This window comes from Crassostrea angulata, chromosome 8, assembly GCF_025612915.1.
Source record: "Crassostrea angulata isolate pt1a10 chromosome 8, ASM2561291v2, whole genome shotgun sequence".
NCBI lineage: Eukaryota > Metazoa > Mollusca > Bivalvia > Ostreida > Ostreidae > Magallana > Magallana angulata.
This window is the reverse complement of record NC_069118.1, coordinates 14,154,236-14,171,942: the sequence shown is the minus strand read 5'-3', so window position 1 is coordinate 14,171,942 and position 17,707 is coordinate 14,154,236. Positions and strand designations below refer to the sequence as shown.

Below are 17,707 nucleotides of genomic sequence, written 5' to 3'. Positions count from 1 at the left end.
ACAGGTACTTGTTCATAGGACCGCGCACCAACCAACATACACACACCCCCAAACACCTTTTTAGCTCACCTGAGCTAAAAGCTCAAGTGAGCTTTTCTGATCACTTTTTGTCCGGCGTCCGTCTGTCTGTCCGTCTAAACTTTTTACATTTTCGACCTCTTCCCCCGAATCACTTGGCCAATTTCAACCAAACTTGGCACAAAGCATCACTGGGTAAAGGGGATTCAAGTTTGTTAAAATAAAGGGACACGCTTTATTTCAAGGGGAAATAATCTTCTTCTCAAAAACCTTTTGGCCAGAAAAGCTGAAACTTGTGTGGAAGCATCCTCAGATAGTGTAGATTCAAGTTTGTTCAAATCATGGTGGTCCCCGGGGGTAAGGTGGGGCCACAATGGGGGGTCAAAGTTTAACATAGAAGTATATAGAGTCAATCTTTAAAAATCTTCTTCTCAAAAACCATTTGGCCAGAAAAGCTGAAACTTGTGTGGAAGCATACTCAGATAGTGTAGATTTAAGTTTTTTCAAATCATGGTCCCTGGGGGTAAGGTGGGGCCACAATGGGGGTCAAACTTTTACATGGGAATATAAAGAAAAAATTTAATTTTAAATCTTCTACTTGGAACACGACTGGCCAGAAAAGCTGTAACTTGTGTGAAGTATCATCAGGTAGGGAAGATTCAAGTTTGGTCAAATTATGATCCCTGGTAGTAGGGTAGGGGCACAATGGGGACCGGTTAAATCTTTACAAAGGAATATATTGAGAAAAATCTTTTTCTTAAAGCTGCTTGGTCCGATTTTTTTGTAATTACAGTATCAATTTTTTTTTCATACAAATCATTTATCTTAGAAAGTTATGGGCTTTCTCCTATTTACACCAGCAGAATCATTCTCCTTTCAAAGTTAGAAATATTCAAAGTAAATAAAAATAATTTTTCTTTGGGGAAACGAAAAAACAAACCAAAATGCATCACGGGAATGTTTAGAAAAGGAAACGGCTTGGTTTCGTCCCCCGAATGATTGTGGTTATTCAACCCGCATGCTATTTATCGATTGTAAAGAAAGCAGACGTTAGAAATATTAGTGAACATTTCGACCTTTATTTAAGGCCATTTCAAATTCGTAATACAACTGTACCCGTCTCGTTGTCAGGGGTGAAATTTAACATGAGACGAAATAATGAGGTACCTTTTAATGTCGTTTGTTTTGTTAGCAAATTTTGTACGTATTTTTCTTCATTGAAATTGACGGGTAAAACTACTGCAATGTCTATTATTATACATATTCGAAGTATAGCCATCGTTTAAAAGCGTGCATAAAATTTGATATAAAATCGGACCAAGCAGCTTTAAAAAAAAAACATTTTCCTAGAAAAGGTGCAACATTAGTGAAAGCAACCTTAGATAGTGTAGATTCAAATTTGTCAAAATCATATTTTTCAGGAGTAGGATGGAGCCACATGGGTTGGGGGGGGGGGGTCCAATTTTACAAAAGAAAACATTTTAAATTCACCAAAATTCAAATGTTATAATGTATGGTTTAACTTATATGCAAGCATTTTGACATATTTTTGATTCATTAAAATTGTTTAGACTTTGGCCTCTGGACAATTCTTGGGCTGACACAAGTTTGATGTACAGGTTTATATCCCATTTGATTTAGATGTTCTTGAGAACTGTAATGCTCAAAATGTGAAATGACTATACTGTGACAAAAGGGGACAAAAAGGGACCAATGATAAACAAAATATCCTTGGAAAAAATTGAAAGTGTTGTCCATTATATCACTGTCTCCCTCTCCGGTACAGATGCTGGTGGTGTTTAAATCAGCCCCGATATTGAAGCGTGCCCTGAAGGTGAAGCAGCCCATGATGCAGCTGTATGTGCTGAAGCTGCTCAAGATGCCGACCAAGTACCTGGGGCGACAGTGGAGGAAGAGCAACATGAAGACAATGTCCGCCATCTACCAGAAGGTGCGCCACCGGCTCAATGACGACTGGGCCTACGGAAATGGTATGTACTCAGGATTTCTTCTTTCCATTACTTTTTGTCATTGTTGTTTATCATGTTACTAATTTATTTTAGCTTAAATGATGACCGTTATTAGTGTTATTATGTGTTGTGTAAGTTTTAAAATAATCATGTAGTCAAACGTTGTTATATCAGGCGCCCATATACAAAGGATGGTATGGTAAGTTAATGTAAATGTAAATAGGTCTCTATCAGAATCACTTCTTAAAACCAGCCGTGAAACTGGTATAAATGAAGTAATTATTATATACTTACAACCTTGGTTCATCTTATGAATTATATTTTCAGACATGGATGCCAGACCATGGGATTTCCAGGCGGAAGAGTGTGCATTACGAGCTTGCGTGGACAGATTTAATTAATCTCAGCGAGATTCGTCGAGACTGAAAAATTTTTGACGGACGTCTCTTCCGAATCTCAGACCAGTGCCACACAAAGTGATTCGGGAAAATTTGCCCCAACTTCGGCCGGTTGTTATGTTAGAAATACGCTGAATTAAATCATCTGCTCGCTTCAACTTTTTACTTTGAACACCCCTTTAACTCCCTATCAACATAAAATGTTAGATTCCTACCGTTAAAAGATTTATATCCCACAAAATATGAACTTGTTTATTTTTCAATTCATTTCCACACTCATTCACATCTCCAATGCTGAAGAGTTCCAGTCAAGGTCATAAATAGACTGTTTCAAAATATGTCGTATTCGTAGTTTTACATAGAAAACTATAATAGGGCAAACAGAAACTTTATAAATGCATTTAGATGTCAAGTTATTTGCCAAAAAAAATAAAATATGGAATTTATAATAAATGAAAAGGAAATATCCGGTATTTATAACTAAACCTTTTAATTCTATAATGTAATATTCATAAAATGATAAGGTTGAAAACTTTGAGTACGACATATTCTGAAACAGGCTATTTGTGACCTTGACTGGAACTCTTCAGCATTGGAGATGTGAATGAGTGTGGAAATGAATTGAAAAATAAACAAGTTCATATTTTGTGGGATATAAATCTTTTAACGGTAGGAATCTAACATTTTATGTTGATAGGGAGTTAAAGGGGTGTTCAAAGTAAAAAGTTGAAGCGAGCAGATGATTTAATTCAGCGTATTTCTAACATAACAACCGGCCGAAGTTGGGGCAAATTTTCCCGAATCACTTTGTGTGGCACTGGTCTGAGATTCGGAAGAGACGTCCGTCAAAAATTTTTCAGTCTCGACGAATCTCGCTGAGATTAAGATTTAATCAGCGTCGCTACAATCCTCACAGTGCGGACCCAGACTTTAAACCCGTCGACACCTGTCTACACAGCGTGCTGGGGGAAGACATTGACCTGACGGAGGAATTCAAACAGAACTATGAGCGCTGGCTAGAAATGGAGGTGTATTCAAATTACATAGACTGGGATCAAGTGATTAATTGTTAAACAATTGGAAGACATGTTTTTATACGCAGACTAGGACTTATTTATTGAATTATTGTACGGAAAAGAATAAATCATGTGATAATGGACCTAATTTTTTATGCATCTCAACTTCTATAGAATAGTCTAAAATTCATTTGACACAAGTGTACATACATTTATTTAATTGCACAAGTGCATCATGTTTTTCTTTTTGTTTTTTATAAAGAAAGATTTTTTCTTTATTCATTTTCATATATATATACATTGTGGTCTTACTCAACCTCTGAGGATCATAGTTTGAATAATCTTGAATCTAAACTTCTTATGAATGTTTACACATAAGTTTCAGCTTTTCTGGCCAAATGGTTTTTGCACAAGTAGATTTTTAGCTCACCTGATCTGAAAGCTCAAGTGAGCTTTTCTGATCAAAATTTAGTCCGTTGTCTGTCGTTGGCGTTGGTGTTGGCGTTGGCGGCATTGTCATTGTAAACTTCACATTTTCTTCTTCTTCTCCAGAACCACTGGGCAGATTTCAACCAAATCTTGCACAAAGCATCACTAGGTGAAGGGGATTCAATTTTATTCAAATGAAGGGCCACGCCCTCTTTAAAGGGGAGAAAATTGAGAATTATTGAAAATTGTTGGTATTTTTCAAAAATCTTCTTCTCAAAAACTATTTGGCCAAAAAGATTTAACTTGTGTGGAGGCATCCTCAGGTAGTGTAGATTCAAGTTTGTTCAAATCATGGTCCCTGTGGGTAGGGTGGGGCCACAATAGGGGGTTCAAGTTTTACATAGGAATATATTGAGAAATCTTTAAAAATCTTCTTCTCAAAAATTATTTGGCCAGAAAAGCTCAAATTAAAATGGAAGCATCCACAGGTTGTGTAGATTCAAGTTTGTTCAAATCATGGTCCCCGGGGGTCGGGTGGGGCCACAACAAGGGGGTCAAGTTTTACATAGGAATATATATAGAAAATCTTTAAAATCTTCTTCTCAAAAACTATTTGGCCAGATAAGCTCAAATTAGAATGAAAGCATCCTGAGGTAGTGTAGATTCAAGTTTGTTCAAATCATAGTCCCTGGGGGTAGGGTGGGGCCACAATGGGGGAAGGGATTTTTACATAGGAATATATAGAGAATATCTTTAAAAATCTTCTTCTCAAAAACTATTAGGCCAGAAAAGCTCAAATTTGACTGGAAGCATCCTCAGATAGTGTAGATTCAAGTTTGTTCAAATCATGGTCCCCGAGGGTAGGGTGGGGCCACAATTGGGGTATGAATTTTTATACAGAAATATATAGAGAAAATCTTTAAAAAAAAAAAAATTTAAACTATTAGGCCAGGAAAGCTCAAATTGGCGTGTTAGCATCCTTAGATAGTGTAGATTCAAGTTTGTTCAAATTATGGTCCCTGGGGGTAGGGCGGGGCCACAATGGGGGATAAATTTTTATATATAGAGAAAATCTTTAAAAATCTTCTTCTGAAAACTATTAGGCCAGGAAAGCCCAAATTTGCGTGGAAGCATCCCCAGATCGTATAGATTCAAGTTTGTTTAAATCATAGTCCCGGGGTACAGTGAGGCCACAATTGGGGATGAATTTTTACATAGGAATATATAGAGAAAATGTTTAGAAATCTTCTGTTTAAAAACTATTTTGCCAGAAAAGCTTGGCGCGTAAGCATCCTTAGATAGTGTAGATTCAAGTTTGTTCAAATCATGGTCCCTAGGGGTAGGGCGGGGCCACAATGGGGGATAAATTTTTATATAGAGAGAAAATCTTAAAAAATCTTCTTCTGAAAACTTTTAGGCCAGGAAAGCCCAAATTTGAGTGGAAGCATCCCCAGATCGTATAGATTCAAGTTTGTTTAAATCATAGTCTCGGGGTACGGTGAGGCCAATGGGGGATGAATTTTTACATAGGAATATATAGAGAAAATCTTTAAAAATCTTCTTTTTAAAAACTATTTGGCCAGAAAAGCTTAAACTTGTGTAGAGGCATCCTCGGGTAGTGTAAATTCAAGTTTGCAAAATCATACTCGCTGGGGGTAGGGCGGGGCCGCAATAGCGGGTTGAATTTTTACATAGGAACATATAGAGAAAATCTTTAAAAGTATTCTTGGAAAGTTTTCAGTCCAAAACTCAGTACTTTGTGTGAAAGCTCAGGTTATGCAGATTTAAGTTTAATGAAACCATGATTCCCTAAAGAAAAGTGGGCCACAAAATGGGGGGGGGGGATATATAGGATTAGAGAAAAATCTTCTTAGAGGTACAACAACAAAAGGGGCTTGGTATTTACCAAAAAAAAAAGATGTGGATAAAAATTGGCAGATTTTCAATTTTTTTAGCAAGATCTACTGTACTTAGTTGTAAAGATATTTTGATTTTGATACTGTAATGCTAATTTGATCAGAGTTAAGGCTCAGGTGAGCGATGTGGCCCCTAGGCCTCTTGTTTTTAAATGCCATCAAATGTTCAATGACTTGGAATTATTAACCCTTTGAAGTTAGGAGTGGCTCTTCATTTTATCAAACTTGAATCCCCTTAAGGATGCTTTATATCAAGTGATGTTAAAATTGACCAAGCTGTTCTTGAGTTGAAGAGTTTACAGACAGCGTCAAAAAGTGATCAGAAAAGCTCACCTCAGCTTTCAGCGCCCAGACATACACGAGCTAAGACGAGGTCTATGGTGGAAGATGTACAGGAAACGTGCCGTTCACTGTGCACGTGACCACACAGTAAACTTGTAAAGTAAAATAGACAGATGATGGGCTGCATTCAATATCTTAACTGCTAGTGCATAAATGTGCATAAATTGGAGATCAAAACTCAGACTTGAGGCTGATTGTTGACTTGACGGTGGGGCCTGAATGAAATAATGCTTGTTATTGCCAAGCTAGCGTATCCGTAAAGATCATAGCGGCTACGTGGAGCTAGATAGCTGCTATAATCTAGAATGCAACCCTGCATTGCACTTAATAACACGTGTACATTAAAAAAAAATAGATTGTGAATATATAAGAGATATGCATATTCAAGTATAGTTACATGCATCTGTTTTTATCATTATGCCCCCCCCCCCCATCCCGCTATGGATTGGCGACTAATGATATATAACGACAACAAATCTCAGCTTCAGGTGAGCTAAAACAGAATAATAGCAATCCCCCAGACTAAATCTGAAAGCGTATTTTTAGTTTTACATCGACCGTAAATTTCCAATGACTGTTTTAAATTTTCAAAACGTTAAAACTATCACCGCCCCTGAATAAATTCCCGTGATTAATATTTAAAACGTTGTCTACAGATTCACTGAAAAACAAGAAAATTTACTTTAGGGTTGTAAGAGGAGTTTGCGTCAAAGAAAGAGGTAGATTTAGAAAAACGTGAGTTTATTTTTAGTTCACACTACAGTTCTTAAAGAACATATGCGAGAAAAAGGCTAGTAAATCGTCGACAGCCGGAGGGTTGAAGGCTGTTAAAAATAAAAACCGCGCATACCAAACAATATTTCCAAAATTCATTCTGCATGATGTACATGTATAGCGTATCGATCACAGATGATCTAATTCTTTTAATCATTGCAATAAGTTACATAATACCACAGGTACTTGTTCATAGGACCGCGCACCAACCAACATACACACACCCCCAAACACCTTTTTAGCTCACCTGAGCTAAAAGCTCAAGTGAGCTTTTCTGATCACTTTTTGTCCGGCGTCCGTCTGTCTGTCCGTCTAAACTTTTTACATTTTCGACCTCTTCCCCCGAATCACTTGGCCAATTTCAACCAAACTTGGCACAAAGCATCACTGGGTAAAGGGGATTCAAGTTTGTTAAAATAAAGGGACACGCCCTATTTCAAGGGGAAATAATTAGGATTTATTGGTGATATTTTTCAAAAATCTTCTTCTCAAAAACCTTTTGGCCAGAAAAGCTGAAACTTGTGTGGAAGCATCCTCAGATAGTGTAGATTCAAGTTTGTTCAAATCATGGTGGTCCCCGGGGGTAAGGTGGGGCCACAATGGGGGGTCAAAGTTTAACATAGAAGTATATAGAGTCAATCTTTAAAAATCTTCTTCTCAAAAACCATTTGGCCAGAAAAGCTGAAACTTGTGTGGAAGCATACTCAGATAGTGTAGATTTAAGTTTTTTCAAATCATGGTCCCTGGGGGTAAGGTGGGGCCACAATGGGGGTCAAACTTTTACATGGGAATATAAAGAAAAATTTTAATTTTAAATCTTCTACTTGGAACACGACTGGCCAGAAAAGCTGTAACTTGTGTGAAGTATCATCAGGTAGGGAAGATTCAAGTTTGGTCAAATTATGATCCCTGGTAGTAGGGTAGGGGCACAATGGGGACCGGTTAAATCTTTACAAAGGAATATATTGAGAAAAATCTTTTTCTTATGGCTGCTTGGTCCGATTTTTTTGTAATTACAGTATCAATTTTTTTTTTCATACAAATCATTTATCTTAGAAAGTTATGGGCTTTCTCCTTTTTACACCAGCAGAATCAGTCTCCTTTCAAAGTTAGAAATATTCAAAGTAAATAAAAATAATTTTTCTTTGGGGAAACGAAAAAACAAACCAAAATGCATCACGGGAATGTTTAGAAAAGGAAACGGCTTGGTTTCGTCCCCCGAATGATTGTGGTTATTCAACCCGCATGCTATTTATCAATTGTAAAGAAAGCAGACTTTAGAAATATTAGTGAACATTTCGACCTTTATTTAAGGCCATTTCAAATTCGTAATACAACTGTACCCGTCTCGTTGTCAGGGGTGAAATTTAACATGAGACGAAATAATGAGGTACCTTTTAATGTCGTTTGTTTTGTTAGCAAATTTTGTACGTATTTTTCTTCATTGAAATTGACGCGTAAAACTACTGCAATGTCTATTATTATACATACACGAAGTATAGCCATCGTTTAAAAGCGTGCATAAAATTCGATATAAAATCGGACCAAGCAGCTTTAAGGTGGAAGGCTACATCGTCACAACATGTCTGACTTCCGTTCGAAACGCCATTGTGTTCCGGATTGATAACTGTACATTATGTCGTGGTACAAAATAGCTATACACCGATTAATTGAACTCTTCTAACTAAGGAGATGAGATAGGAATGAATCACCAAAACGCTTAGAAAATATGTCAATTTTCTCGCTGATACTAAAACAAGTCCCACGGGGAAAACAAGTCCCACGTAAGTCCCACGTAAGTCCCACGGCAAATGCGGCTATATATCGATATAATTATAATTTATCATGATTAAATGTGATAAAATCATATAAATTCACACAACAAAATATTTTTATAAGTTTTTATTACGGATTTATCGACGAAAAATCAAAGATGTTGGTAAAGATAGATAACTCGTACGTAGAATTCATACGGCAGCAGAAGAAATCTGTATACCCGCCGTTTATTGATGGATAATTTAATAAATTTTCTTTAACAAAATAAAATCTAATAGCAATTAAAAAAAAATGACTTTATATTCATTAAATAACTAAGTAAAAGTTGGGTAAGTAGACAACTCCTACGCAGAATGCATTCGCCCGCTGAGAAAAGAGCACACCTGCCGCTTATCTGATGGGCGATCTTAATGTTTTACTTTTATTTTCTAACTTAAAAAATGATCATATTAATATTGATAAAAAAAAATACCACATTTATTGATTAACACTCACTAAATGAGTAAAAATCATGAAAGTAAAAAAAAAATTACGAAGAATCCATAATCTAAACAACTAAATGCTAATTATTTTATTTTATTTTTTTTGTATGTTAGTCTTTTATTTCTTTGTACTAAAAATGCATAGATAAAATTATTAATTTCTTAAGGGGAAAAAAGCGCGAATGACTTAAAAATAAAGGGAAAACTCCAACACAGAATAATTCTTACGACTGTGGATTTAAAATGCACGCCTGCCATTTATAGTTATGTCATTTTATTTGTAAATTATTTCAGATGGCTGTAAAGTTAACATTTTGCCTTATGATTAAGTTCAGAAGAGAGGTTTACTTATTGCTGTGATTAATTTATTATATTACATGAAGTTGGGTGATACGAGTTTTATATAGTCCGTATATCACTCCTTTTAAGTTTGGCCCAGTTCTGTTCTCTCTAAGAACTGTCATGTTGTAAACCATGCGTTCATTCAGAGTATTTGGGGGGGGGGGTAGGGGGGGTATTCAGGTTTGTCGGGGGAGGGGGTCGAAGCATATTTTTGGTCATTTTACGATGAAAATTTAAAAAATTTGATTTTTTTCCAGGGGGGGGGGGGGGGGATTCCACCCCATCCTCCGAATCCCAGCTCGTGAAAAGTCTGTTAGTGGTGAAAATCTTCCTAAAGGTCAAAGAAAAAATCTTGCATCTACTCCAAAAAAAAATGTTGACTGAAATAATATTTGATGGAAGTTCATGAGTTATACTAACATATACATGTATTGTTATTAAATTGTTATTGTCAGCAAGAACATTCTAGTCTACGGCAGCTTACCGTTGTCGAGACTGTTCCACGATCTTTGGGTCTAAAGACCAGCTCTGTTTAAAGTGGGTTTTTTTTTCTACATAATGAATGAAAAATCGTGTTTCAAAAATAGAAACCAGCAGAGATCGTCATATTTTTCGAAACCCTTATGATAAAAGAGAAGGCTTTGAAAACATGTATAAATATATAGTTGTTTGCTTGTCAATTTTCAGCAAGGAATCAAGCTGTTTTCTCGAGATTTCCATTATATTCCCCCACTTTATTCGGAAATCTATACATATGTTAAAAGTAACTTTCTACTGAAATAAATGTTTTCGACTTCTTATTTTATCGAATTATTCATAATAACTGCTAGAATCACACAAGCGTATATGTATATATAAACATGCATTTCTCTCTCTCTTTCTTTGTCTTCCCTCCTTCTTTCACTTCATCCCTTTCTACGTCTTCTCCATCCATCTCTCTCTCATCGAGAGAGATGTAGTTGAACCTGCGTTTAACTGTTCTAGTACATGTATTTTTTCAATACAATTAAAATACATGTATAGAGAAAACTATCAAGCAAACGGGATTGAATGTGTAGGAAAATAAATAAATAGCTATAGACATGCACAAAAAATATGTGACAATATATCAATCATTTTCAAACTGATAGACATAAAATTATTTTAATATTTTTGTAGCGAGTCGGTAAGAGTTCCACTGCAACATTCACATTCTAAATGTTCGAAAAGCAAAATGTCATTCCGACAATTTTAATGAATCACACTGAACAGAATGAATCGAAGGTCAAGAAATGTTTTACATTTGATAAAAACAGGGACGTATATACTAAGTATATACGTCCCTGATAAAAAGAAAATCAAGAATAATGCAAGATTAATGCATAGCTGCATTACCAAATATTATTGATTTTTTAATGTATATACATGTATTTATTGACATGTGCATATGTTTTTCATACGACAAACAATCATTTACTTCACTTTCCCTCAAACGGTTACACGCAGAGTTTTGTATAAAAGAAAAAAGAAAAAAAAAGAAGCGGTACCATTGTCACAATCTGAACACGAACACGTTGATTAATGTATTTTTTTTATCTCTATAAATCATGTACTAATTACAAAATAACTTGCTCATTATTTCCTTTACTACTTTACTATAATATTTGGGGCTAGTGGAGGGGGGGGGGGGGGGGGGCTACATGTCCAAAGATGATTGGTGGTCGTTGGCTCTACCTATAGCAATACACGTGTATATATACACGTGTTAGTTTCTTGTATATTCTGTGTGAATTGAACGGTTTTTTGTCGCTTAAGAAACAATAGACCTTTACCTACCTGTATATTGGGAGACGACCGTGAAGCACACCGTGTACACAACCCCCACCCCATCTCTCTCTCTCTCTCTCTCTTTCTCTCTCTCTCTCCTCTCTCTCTCTCCCCTCCCTCTCTCTCTCTCTCTCTCTCTCTCTCTCTCTCTCTCTCTCTCTCTCTCTCTCTCTCTCTCTCTCTCTCTCTCTCTCTCTCTCAAATGCTTTAGGTGACTAGGAAAAATAACAGTTATGAACGAGTAGATCTACGAAACACAAAATAGTTATGTTTCAAAATACTATGCAGTCCACTTTTATTATTCCCGTTGATAGAGCAAGGTCGTTACATGCAACAGATTTATCAGAGTTTCTGACACCCAATTAAAACTTATACGTAATCGTTATGTAATCTTTATGAAATTGAAGACGAATAACACTCAATCCTTATGTATCTCATGTACACTTACACTGACCACTCAATCAAAAAATATTATAAGCCATCAGTGTTTTAACTAGTCAAACTTAAGTATAATTTCTACAGTACATTCATAACCGTAAACATTTAAACATGTGTGTTAATATCTTCGAGAAGCTTATAAAATACAGAAAAACAAAATTGTTTTTGTAAAGGAAAGTATAATTCATTACTATTTACGAAACAGACAAGAAGATTGCCATGTCATTGAGTTGTCTTAGTTGAATCATTTTACAACGTTAAACATTGAACCGGGTGCTTTTTTTTCCTCCAGTGAAAACTGAAACCAAAATATACCCAGTTACATTCGTTACACTGATATCATGCAATGTAAAATTTTGCTACAGTCTTATGAATGACGTATGTAATAATTGTTTTTAGAAACAAAATCAGGACTTCAAGATTTACATATAGTTTGGTGAACTAGGCTGTGAAAGTCTTAGATCTAGATATGAAAAAGAACAGGCTAACGTATTGTGTAAGCATTCCAGATTTTATAATTATTTGTTCTCCAAAATTCATAATTTTAGTAAATTTTCATGGAGAAAGAATATACGTTTAAAGCAAAGTGCACGCACATTTTCGTATACACACAATCAGTTTTGTACAATGTTAGTAACTGTTTACATCTGAAAAAACTTGGAGAAGATGTACGAATTTTTCTTTGGCTTTGTAGATGATTTTCGATCACATACTTTTCATGAGCTGAATCTAGATGGGATTCGGGGGTGGGGGAGGGGGGGGGGTGGGGTTGGAGTTCCGCCCCCCGGCCGTGGAACAAATCAAATTTCTTAAATTTCCTCGATCCCCTCCCTTAACAAACCTGCATATACCCCTCAAAAATATTCTGGATGAACGGATGGTTTTTATTACGTTTTAATATTAATAATAATCTGATAGTTATTTGTTGAATCGTTAATTGGTTTAGTTAAATGATATCAAGATCACAAACTTTCGCGCCAGACGAACAAGTTATGATAATATTTGACAGTATACTTTTTTAAAACACAGTAATTCTTATTGAATTCTTACTCATGTATACGAGGGTTATTAGAAAAGTTCGCAGACAAGTTGACTTGTAAGCGGACTATTTACATGATACTAGCGAAACTTTTCAGATTTAACTTTTATTTTCTAAGAAATATGAAACGATTTGTTTGTTTTAAATGCACCATAAAAAATATACATCTTAATTATTTGATGAGTATGCTTCACGGAGCATGTCAGGGTTTTTTTTTTTTTATTTTTTAAAATTTTGTACGCATTATTCCTTATTAAGAAAATGTACCGTTGAAGTGCATAAAAATAAACGATATTTCATATGACATCACAATAACTTATGAGGGTAATTTTATGAAAGTTTTAAGTTGGAGAATTAATTTCTGACCGTTTTATCGCCGAACTTGGACGAACAACGCTTGAAAAATGAGTAAAAAAAACTTTGACGTCTGTTATATTTATGGACATCTTGGAGCACCGGGCCGTCATTTAATTTTGTGTGCACGCAGAAAAATCTCCGATGGTCACCAAAGGGTTCTTATATGAATGCTACTATTTTTTTTTATAGGAAAAACGTTTACAGCTTGAATTACAGAGGTTTAAAGATGGAAAAACTGTTGTTTAGCCCTTGCAGCCCCCCCCCCCCCCCCCCCACCTACAGCCGGGATCTTGCACTTATAGATTTCGCTTATTTACCTCATCGAAAGTCGAAACTGCGTAGACAGAAATTGTTGGACCTAAATGATCTACGATATGCCACAAAAGGCATTATACAAAAGCTTGACAAATAATGGTATGGACGTGCATTTTATAAATCGGTTAAATTTCTTAAAAAGTGTGTGGAACTGAAAGGTGTTTACTTTGAAAAAGAGTAATTAACATGTTTGACTTTCAGTTGTTTGATGTCACCTGACTTCGTGGAAATATGAAATGTTGCTCCGTAAATCTAATTCACGCAAAGTAAAAATCGCTGTATCTTTTGGAGAAAAAAAAATTAAATTCATACTTATTTTCAAATGGTAGTCATTTAAAATAAAACATACGCCATCCTACAAAGTTCACAGTAATTTTGCCGTAAATCACTGTCCGCGAAGTTTTCTAACAACCCTCGTACAGTTGATTAAAAAAAAAACTAAGGTAATGAAAAAATCATATCCATTTTTTTATTAATATGATCATTTTTAAGTTAGAAAATATAAAACATTAAAATAACCAATCAGGTAAGCGGCAGGAGTGCTCTTTTCTCGGCGGGCGAATGCATTCTGCGTAGGAGTTGTCTACTTACCTAACGTTTACTTAGTTTGTGTTAATTAATGAATATAAAGTCAACTTTTTACTGCTATTGGATTTTATTTTGTTGGAGAAAATTAAAATTATCCATCAATTAAACGGCGGGCTAAAGATTTCTTCTGCTGCCGTATGAATTCTACGTACGAGTTATCTACCTTTACCAACATCTTTGATTTTTCATCGATAAATCCGTAATAAAAGCTTATAAAAATATTTTGTTGTGTGAATTAATATTATTTTAATACATTGAATCATAATCAATCATAGATATATCGATATATAGCCGCATTTGCCGTGGGACTTACGTGGGACTTGTTTTCTCCGTGGGACTTGTTTTAGTATCACCCCAATTTTCTTTCTGTTTAAAGCTTTTAACTAACATTGATTATCAGCTGTTTTGTACGGAAAACGTGGAATCTAAATAATATACCGTTTTCCTGCTCTGCTGCTATTGGCAATACATTTTTGTCATGTCATCTGCAACAGACGATCATACATATGTGGCGGATTATCGATATAGGTAAGCAGATGTCAAATTTTCATTTAAACTTTATATGTATGATGAATATAAAACGAAAGTACCGTAGTACGATCTCTTGAATTGATCCTAATTAACTTCCCAAATTAAAAAAAACATTTGCAGTAAAAGACTTTCACTGAAACTTTGACATTAAACTAATGTATTTTGATTAAAATAGATACAGCTAGGTAGCAATAGCAGTGGAAGCCCGAATTTGCAAGCCAAATGAGGGAAAGACAGAATTCTGAAAAGGAGCATGTTTTTCATTTCCACACATGCATGTGTATCACTATGGACATCTAATGTATGTATTAATATGCATATGGTTGTTGTTTATAATTGCTATTGTATATAAAAAAGTAAAAGGCAATTTATAATATAATTTTAAACTACTAATATTTTGTTCTGAAGAGTTGAATATATATAATGCATTCATCAATAATATAATTTTTTAGCTTCAAACATTATCATAAGCACTACTTATCTTATATCTACCTATTTAGCATATACTTGTTCCTTTTTTTATTTTTCTTCGAGATTTTTATTAATTAAAAAATTGATCCCAAGATATTTGAGACCATGTAAAATAAAGAAAGACAACTCTTAAACAGGATCTTTTATACCAAGATTTTTGCAATAATTAAGTATTTCCGTTACTTTTTCAATTTCATTCAATTTCTTTTCTTCATCCCATTCACCAACGGATATTGTTTATATTTTCAGTTTTTTGTGGGATTTTGTCCAGCAGTTTGCCTTAAAAGAATTTTATTATATTTTAGTTTCAGATTTATGTGGATTCCAATAAAAAGCATACACACTTCATTCATGATTTTTTTGTTTTTCATTTCTAAACTTAATAACATTTCACTTTCATAAGAATTTTAAAACAGAAATGTTTAAAAATTTGATAAATAAGGGGTTACCTGGAACCAGACTGATATTTTAAAAATTCTCTAGAAAATAGTGTATTGTATTTTTAAGGTCTATTATTGTTGAATACTGTGCCTAGTATTGGTAACAAATGCATGCAACAAAAATCTCTTGCACTTATTTGGTGTAGAGATCCACCTTAAAAAAAAAAACATTTTCCTAGAAAAGGTGCAACATTAGTGAAAGCAACCTTAGATAGTGTAGATTCAAATTTGTCAAAATCATATTTTTCAGGAGTAGGATGGAGCCACATGGGTTGGGGGGGGGGGGGGTCCAATTTTACAAAAGAAAACAGTTTAAATTCACCAAAATTCAAATGTTATAATATATGGTTTAACTTATATGCAAGCATTTTGACATATTTTTGATTCTTTAAAATTGTTTAGACTTTGGCCTCTGGACAATTCTTGGGCTGACACAAGTTTGATGTACAGGTTTATATCCCATTTGATTTAGATGTTCTTGAGAACTGTAATGCTCAAAATGTGAAATGACTATACTGTGACAAAAAGGGACCAATGATAAACAAAATATCCTTGGAAAAAATTAAATTTTTGATATACAGGATCTGTTAGACTACATTGTCCATATTATTTTTTGGTATATTACTCCGTAAAGCTGATTTTATAATGTCTATTGTTGCTCAGGTGAGCAATGTGGCCCATGGGCCTCTTGTTTTTTGTTTTTGTTTTTTTGTTTTTTGTTTTTTGTTTTATTTTTTTTTTTGGGGGGGGGGGGGGGGGTTAAAAATAGGAAAACTGTTTGCTATAGTTTGATTCAAACTAGTGTGGGCATTCTTGATGAATCTTCATATCACCTAGTTACGTTAAAAAAGCAATGTGTAATTCACTTTGTAACTATATTTACTTCTCTGTACATGTCTTCCTTCCTTCTTTTAAAAAAGACGAAGGGGTGTGGCTTGACCATGGACTAGTGTGTGTGGGAGGGGGGGGGGGGGGGTAAATATCATGCATGTTAAAATCTCTGAGTCTCGTTGGAATTAACGTTGTTGCGCATTTTAGGTAACAGTGTGTACTGCAAATTATAATATATAACTGTATTATTACTTCATCCGTCATCAACGGTAAATAAGAAGCTACTTTACAAAGTTTTACAAAGTTTACAATGAGGTTAAACAGATCATGACTTACTTTTAAGTCCTTTCTCATATGTAACACCTCGCCTGTTTTGACCTCGTGATCACTGACATTGAATTGGCATTGCCTTTTGACTGGGCATTGCATGTCGGTATTGTAGCAGAAAGCCGTGGAAACACAGAATAATATACTAGTAAGTGACGCGATCGCGTCAAATCAAAACTGGCTTTACGCGTCAAATGACAAAAAATGTCTCGTCTGCAAGCACAAAAACCATTCACAAATCTAGAGTTGCGTTGTCCCTTAGATGGGGAGGATGTAATTCAATGTTAACTTCAAAATGCTCCAATTGTTTGGTCCCCTGTTACCATGGCGGGGTGATATTATGTCATTTTTGAGAGAATAATTCTATAGTGTATTTAGTGTAAAGAGGCGTACAGACAGCAAGGTTTTATCCGACAATATAAAAGGACCCACTTGATTTGCCTGGAATCTGCTAAACTCTATCTCCCAATTTAACCCCCTTAAAACAAACAAACCCTTCCAAAAATAACAACCGTGACGTAATATTATTGTAACCATGCATGCACTCTGTGTCTGTTTAAGGAATAAGGAATAATTCTTTGAGTATTATGAAGTGATAATTTCGGTCGGGGCGTGATCAAATCCAATAAAGCCCGAAAGGCTTTATGATAGATTTGATCACGCCCCGACCGAAATTATCACCTCATTATATTCAAAGAATGATTCCTTTTTTAAGCCATCGTACGATTAAATATTTATATACAAATAAGGAAACCCCGCTGGTGCCTCAATTTGGCGTCATATGTAGTTATGGGTTATATAGTACAAAATCGATACGTAGTGTTATCACAGGCAAAGACACTGAAAAATGTAAATATTGCAAAATAAAGTAGATGAGGATGCAGGCCCTACTCGCACCCACCCACCCCTTTCCTAATGCTATGCGCGGCTACAGTGCCTGTTGAGGTAACATGTAAACTACAAACAATCACCTCGCCCTTATCTGCACGTGTGCATGTTTCAAAAATGCATAACACTATTTTTAACCTTCATACCATATATAGTTTAAGAATAGCCCTACTTTCTTAGGGTGAGGTCGGCGGTACTCGCTGGTACGTGCAC

General features: G+C 35.1%; 1 long non-coding RNA gene across 1 annotated transcript; it reads left to right on the top strand.

The window, feature by feature from the left end:
• The first annotated feature begins 14,388 nt into the window (after positions 1-14,388).
• LOC128161776 (uncharacterized) lies at positions 14,389-15,352 on the top strand. The gene is made up of 3 exons (XR_008240408.1): positions 14,389-14,534; positions 14,713-14,838; positions 15,258-15,352. It is a non-coding gene; the product is annotated as an uncharacterized LOC128161776 (long non-coding RNA).
• Positions 15,353-17,707: the final 2,355 nt, after the last annotated feature.